The sequence below is a fragment of the Tenrec ecaudatus genome, chromosome 1 (assembly GCF_050624435.1).
Source record: "Tenrec ecaudatus isolate mTenEca1 chromosome 1, mTenEca1.hap1, whole genome shotgun sequence".
Taxonomy (NCBI): Eukaryota; Metazoa; Chordata; class Mammalia; order Afrosoricida; family Tenrecidae; genus Tenrec; species Tenrec ecaudatus.
In genome coordinates, this window is record NC_134530.1 from 210,103,669 (window position 1) to 210,111,025 (window position 7,357).

A 7,357-nucleotide genomic window follows, 5' to 3' on the forward strand; every position below is an offset into this window, starting at 1 on the left:
ATATTGTTTTGTGAAACACTGCAAAATATGTACATAAATAAGTACAACCTAATATAGGCAAAAATCCTAAAAATAATTTTTCTTGGTTGAACGTAATTGAGCGTCAGTCTGGGGGAGAGACAGCTTGTCCTTAGCACCGAGCTCCACCGTCACCATGCACGCGTCTGTTCCTCGGGCAGCCAGCAGACTTGCGGGTGCCCTGTGCTCAGACGTAGGGGTGCCTCAGGTCCAAGTATAGGGGTGTGGGTAGGTTCATGGGCTGGCCACCTGAGGGGCACTTCAAAGCCCTCGCAAATCCACTTTCCAAAAATTCAGAACAACGTCCAGAGTCAACGGAGTCCCGCAAAGGGAGCCACGCAGAAGGGACCATCAGTCACAGGGTGCGTGGCAGGAGGCCTCCGGGAGGACTCCATGTCCTGGGAGGCGGCTGGCCTGCAGCTGCAGCCAGGCCCTGCGCTCACCTGCGGTGCCTGCTATGCCCAGGGTGGTCCAGGTCATAGCGGCGGCCTGTTCGATCCTATGACCGAGAACGTTCCCGCCTCTCCTCTCGGTAGTAGTGACTTTTCTTCTTGTATTTCCCAGGATTCTCCGGCCATTCCCGAGAGTGGCTTCCCGAATGCAAGGAGCTGCGGCTCCGGGACTGGGGGAGCTTCTGGGCGGGGTATTTGCACTCCCTGGACTTGGTGTAGCTCCTCACCTTGGTGCTCTTGTAGGGGGCACCAGGACGCACCTATCTGGGGGGGGGGGGCAGGGCGGGAGTCGCTGCTGCTCCTGGAAAGGCTCTGACCTTGGACCCACTGGATGTTGACCCGCTGTCACTTTTTCTGCTCTTCGGGGAAGCAGACCCTCACCGGGACCTCGATGGGCTCTGCTATCCACCCCGACTCCGGCTTTCTCTCCCCTTTGGCAAGCCGTTCACACGGCTGTCGGGCTTGGCCTTAGAGGTCTCTGCTTTCCGCTTGGCATTCTTCAGAGACTGTGGAGAGGGCTTGTTCCCTTTGCCTTCTTTGGGGGATTCTCCAAGCTTAGGGGCTGGCGAGAATCCTGACGTGCCGCCCAGAACCTGCGTGCTGCCCGCAAGCAAGCCCTTGGCCTGTGCCTTTGCCTCCTAGATGGCATGCTTCCTCTTTGCCACCTCACTTTACAGGTGTGTCAGATCAACCTTTTGCCGAGTATACAGCTGCAGGGTTTTTAAGCAGATCTCTTGGATTTCCTCTTCAGTTGCTCCAAACAAAAGAAACCAGTGGGGATGGTTAGGCAGAGGGATCTCTAGTGTGCGGGCAGCCAGGTAAATGCAGGCGCAGGCGATGCTCTCGGGCTGGAACCTGACGAACACGTCTGTGCGCAGACTGTCGTTCATGTAGTTCCATGACGTCTGGACCAGGTGCTGGCTACGCTCACACTCTAACACCTGGAGGTATACAACGTTTATCTTGTGAGGGTGCTTCACGTGGACACAGAAGCCCAGCTCTTTGAGCACGCGTCTTTCCGCCTTGATGATTTGGTTTTTCAGATTAACATAGTCTTGATCTAACAGCGGAGGCACCGGTTTCTTCTTCTCTCGCAGGTGTCGGAGGCGATAAAATACATTGATGACATCCCGGATCAGCCTGGGCACCTCTTCAATTTTGGAGGCCAGGTGCAAGCGGAGCAGGATGCCGGCCCCCTGGATGAGCTCGCAGCCCACCACGCGGAGATCCGTCTCCATATAGGTGTCGAGGAGGCCGCTCGACATGGATGGCGTGAAGCGAAGCTTGTCGTCCGGCAGGAGGCAGTTCTCCAAGGTGATAAGCACCCCGGAGTACAATCTATCCCCAATCAGCACCCCCTGGGGCCCGGAGGCAGCGCTCCCCAATCGGGGCCCCGGAGCTTGCCACGGGGGCCACAGACCCCGGGGCCCGGGTCGCGGCCGTCGCCTGTTATTTAACATTTTAAAGAGGTCTTGTGCAGTAGTTTTCCCCATGTAATATGCCAAGGGGAAAATGTCAATTAAATAATACATTCTTTTTTGGCTCTTCATTTATGATTTTATTTAGCACAGATAAACTTGCAAATGTACCATCTATTATTCATTTTCTGCATGTGCTGCTTGGATATGGGATTGGTGATTCTGATGGCCAGGTGGGTTGATGTTCACAACTCTTGGAGGAAAAGTTGTGAGCAATCTCTGCACAGTCATACTTGCTGCACATCAGTAACACTTCAGCTCCTTGACATTGTGGACCAGGAACTTGGGGGGCCATTTTTTCTCGTTGCTCCTGTAACTACAGTTGAGCATTGAGATCTGGCCCTTGAATCTTCTCCTCTCCCTGTTGTCAATGTCTCTGGGCTTAACGCCAGTTGCTCTTAATCTTGACATAACAGTCTTATTTGTGCTGAACGAACATCTTGGTTTTCTTTCAGACAATTTGGGGCTTCACCGGGGGGTATGAGGGCTGCTGTGACGCCAATGGGAGATGCTGCCCATTCGCTAGATTCCTTGCCTGCTGCTTCCATGCGTGTTGATTGATTGTGTATCCAAATAAAATCGAAGCCTTGGCAACTTCCATAGTTTCTGGTTTTCCTTGATATTACCTATTTGTAGGGTTGTGAAGATTTTTGTTTTCTTAACATTGAATTTCAATCCACACTGAAGAAATTTGTACTTATATTCATCAATAACTTTTTCTTCTTCCATTTTAGTCATCAATGGCATTTTTCATTGCCATATTTCTGGTTGTTAACTAGTTTTCCTCCAATCAAATGATCCAAATTATTTATTTGGAATGTTTGCTCACTTCGCAAAATTGAATAAGTGTGTTGAAAGAATACAACCCCGATGCACATCTCCACCAAATTCAAACTTTTCAGTATCTCTTGTTCTGAACAAAGACTGTCTTTGGTCTATGTAAAGGCCAGATGAGTTGATGTTCGCAACTCTTGGAGGAAAAGTTGTGAGCAATCTCTGCACAGTCATACTTGCTGCACATCAGTAACACTTCAGCTCCTTGACGTTGTGGACCAGGAACTTGGGGGGGGGGGGCATTTTTTCTCATTGCTCCTGTAACTAAAGTTGAGCATCGAGATCTGGCCCTTGAATCTTCTCCTCTCCCTGTTGCCAATGTCTCTGGGCTTAACCACAATGTGGTGCTCTGGAATTCTCATTCTGCAGAAGGCTGTGCATAGTTTATTATGAGCCACAGAATCAAATGCCTTTGCATAGTCAAAACAAAGGAAACATCTTGCTGGTATTCGCTGCTTTTACCCAGTATCCTCTTTTGAATCCAAGTTAAATTTTTGGCAGCTTTCTAACAATGTATTGCATCAACTTTTAAATTAACTTCAGCAAAATTTTACTTGCATGTCATTCTGTTGTTGGCATTGACTCAGTGGTGGTTAGTTAGTCTGGGTTGACTAGAGAAACAAATCCAGAGACACTCCTATGTATGCAAGAGAGTTTCATATCCAAGAAATTGTATCCCAGTCCAGGCCAGATCAAGTCCACAAGTTTGTTATTAGCCCCTAAGTCCAATTTTAGCCCCTAGTCCAATACTAATCCATAAGTTCTTCTACAGACTCATGCAAGACATGCGATAGTGCCATAGGCAGGAAGGTCACAGACCAGTGAGTGGAAAGTCTTGTGGAAGAACCTTAGCACTGATATGGCTCTCCATGTGGCTACTCCAGCTCCAGGGCTCTGGCTGCCATCAACATAGCTTCAGAGAGAGTGCGTGTCCTTCTTCCAGGGAGGAAGACAGGAGTTCCCAGAATCCAGGTTATTCCCATCCAGAGGCATAATTGGCTATGCTCTGATTGGCTCCACCCCTTCGCTCAAGTTGACCTGAGATTATGTAACTGCCACAGTTAGGGTGTTCTCATGTGGGGGCTCAGATCCTCCTTGGCTCCTCCTTTCGCATTGTAGTCACCAGTATGACCAATGTACCTTGAATGCTTGCTTGATCAATTTCAGACTGAAAAAGTTGGTAAAATTCTTCACTTACTACATCACTAGCTTTAGTGGTTAATGTGTACATTTAAGTAATTGTTTTTAACTGACTTTTCCATGTAGGATGTAGAAGTTTTACTATCACAGACAGCATCATACTTTAAGCAGATCTTACCTTGAAGTGTTCTTTTTGATAATGAATGTAATGCCACTCCTCTTAAATTTATCATCCCTAGAATCATAAAATCTATAAGTCTCTGTTAAAACTGACCAATACCAATTCATTTTAGCTCACTAATTACTAAGATATCAATCTTTAAGCATTTCAATTTTGATGACTTCCAATTTTCATAGATTCATAGTTTATTCATTACATACTCTGATTAGTAATGAATGTTTGCACCTATTTCTTCTTTTGAATTGTGCTTCATCAATAAATTAGGCTCTTGAAAGTTTTACTCCGTGCACATCATTAAGGTCGACTCTCAATTGAGAAGGCAGTTCTTCCTCAGCCTAATTGGGACTGTTTTCAAACCGGTGGTGTTCACCTTCTGGTTCTGTATCAGCCAGTGTTCTCCTGTTATGCATGATGTTTTCTAAGGCTAATTTCTCAGAAGCAAACTGTGTCTTTCTAACATCAGTTAGAAACCATGGAAGATCTAGATCCAAGGTATTTGAAACAGACTTCTCCGATGGGAAGTGCATTTCTGCAGTTTGCAAAATAGGTCATTGTTAGATCCTCAGGCCACTCTGAGTAAGCCATTAGGGCCCTTGCCAGAGGCATTCAGTTTTTACAGGATCTGTACAATATTTGATAAGAATGTTACTTCTCCATACTATGTCAATCTCATTCCTAGTTAGGGTGTTCTCAAATTATTGCTTCACACAATGTCATGAAGAAAAGTAATTCGATGAGTAGAGACTTTTTCAAGAAGGACTGTAGATTTTTGACTAGGCACTGTGCGAACTTTGCAATTAAATAGTATTTGGTTTTAATTTCATAATTTTAGCTTTGTATCTATCTATTGTGGGTAAATCTGGGCAAGATACTTAAACTTGGTGTGCCTATTATACATAAAATTAAACTGATACTTATAAAAGAATGTAGAAGTATTTAATGAGAATCTGCTGTGTGTGTGTGTGTGTGTAATCCCAGCACATTCTTGACCAGAGAGCAAATGGATGGCTGAATTATCAGTCGTTTTTGTGTGTGTATGAAATTATCTGGAAATCTAGAATTCTGAAAAAGAAAAAATGAGATTTCTCAGTCCTAAATCATTTATTTTAATTATATTAAGTAGAGGGTTAGATGTAGTAATCATGGCATTTTTTCAGTATGGAAAAGTTGACGCTGCTACCCAAGGCAGAACATGACCTAGCAAAAAGGAAGGCACGACAAGACAGAAGTCCTTGACAGAGAAAGTAATGTGTGGACGGTTCACTGGTTTTCAGACAGGCACAGCTGGGGAATGAGTAAAATACCAATTTTCAAGGCAAGTGGCTGAAGAAATGGCTACGACGCATTCTCCTCTCTCTAAACCAGTTTTCTCTGGTTGCTAGTCAGAAGCATAGATGGTGAAGAGTTGGAGGGGAAATCTTAGTTCACCAATCAGCACATTGATGAGAGGTGAGAGCCCTGCCCTTCATTGGTATCTGTATGGTAATATAGCAGTGGTGTCTATGGAGATATGAATGAGGTGTGTTTTCTGACTTCCTGTGGTGGGACCTCCACAAGTTAGGCTTATAGAATTTCCGAATGAATCACTGATGTCAGGACAAAGAAGTGGTCTTGTTTATATGAGTTTGTCACCAAAGTCAAATGCATTATGGACTCAACAATGTCATTTAAGACTATGTCTTAGTCTAAGTTTTCTAAAGGACAAAAAACTAGTGGGTGGAATATATGTATATGTGTATATATACTACATATATTTTATAAATATATAAAATATTTTTATAAATATATAAAATCTACTTTAAGGAAGTGGCTCATGCAATTGGGAAGAAATGGTTCATGTAATTTTGAAACCTTGACATATATCCACGTGTCAAGAAGCAGGTTGAAGACTTCTACTGGCTCACATAATTGCAGACTAAGAAATCCAATATCTGCATGGTCCTGTAGAATGTCAAAGCCTTCTTAGACTTAAGCCCCAATAGCTGGAGAGGAAAGGAAAGCGAGATCTCCTAAATGGTTAAACAATAAATTCAGTTTGCTAAAGTCACTTGGGGCATTTTTGGTTAGCAGCACTAGAGAACTAGAGAACATCAGGATTGGAGGAAGCCTTATTGATCACCTTTTTTTTTCTTTCTCAATATTAACTGTTTATTTAGGGATCCAGCTTTACAGGTATTTTTTACTTTACTTTTTTTGCTATTGTCATTGTTATTTTTTTTAATTTTTAAAAATCACTTTATTGTGGACTTGTACAACTCTTATCACAATCTATCCATCTACCCATTGTGTCAAGCACACTTGTACATCTGCCAATAAACTATTTTTTTAAAACACATTTTATTAGGGAATCATACAACACTTATCACAATCCATACATATACATATATCAATTGTATAAAGCACATCTGTACATTCTTTGCCCTAATCATTTTTGAAACATTTGCACTCCACTTAAGCCATTTGCATCAGGTCCTCTTTTTTCCCCTTCCTTCCCACTTCCCCCTCCCTCATGAGCCCTTGATAATTTAGAAATTATTATTTTGTCATATCTTGCCCTAGCCAGTGTCTCGCTTCATCCCCTTTTCTGTTGTCCATCCCCCAGGGAGGAGGTCACATGTAGATCCTTGTAATTGGTTCCCCCTTTCCAACCCACTCACCCTCTACCCTCCCAGTATCGCCCCTCACACCCCTGGTCCTGAAGGTATCATCCACCCTGGTTTCCTATCTGCACCAGTGTACAACCTCTGCTCTATCCAGACTTGCAAGGTAGTATTCAGATCATGGTAGTGGGGCCAAGTGGGGGAGGAAGCATTTAGGAACTGGAAAGAAAGCTGTATTCTTCATAGGTGCTACATTGCACCCTGACTGACTCATCTCCTCCTCTAGACTCCTCTGTGATGCAAATGACACAACCTTGATTACTGATAGTAAGGATTTAAAGCACTTTCTGATGATATGGAGGGTTGTAGCCTGAAATGTGAATTATAACACAGTTTATATATATTTATATGTGAAGCATTAAGGTAGCAGACAGACATTAGGCTTCTACTCAAGTACTTCCTCAATGCAAGAACAGTTTGTTCTAATAACCTGGCATTCCATGATGCTCACCTTCCTAACATGATCTCTGAAGACAAAATGGTTGCATAAACAGATGTCATAAAGAAACCTGATGGTGCCCGATTATCAAAAGATATAGCTTCTGGGGTTTTAAAGGCTTAAAGATAAACAAATGGTGATCTAGCTGAGAAGCA

The 7,357-nt window shown here is 43.8% G+C and overlaps 1 pseudogene; it reads right to left on the reverse strand.

Moving 5' to 3' along the window:
• Positions 1-457: 457 nt before the first annotated feature.
• Positions 458-1,560, reverse strand: LOC142437293 (cyclin-L2 pseudogene; annotated as a pseudogene).
• Between the last annotated feature and the right edge of the window lie 5,797 nt (positions 1,561-7,357).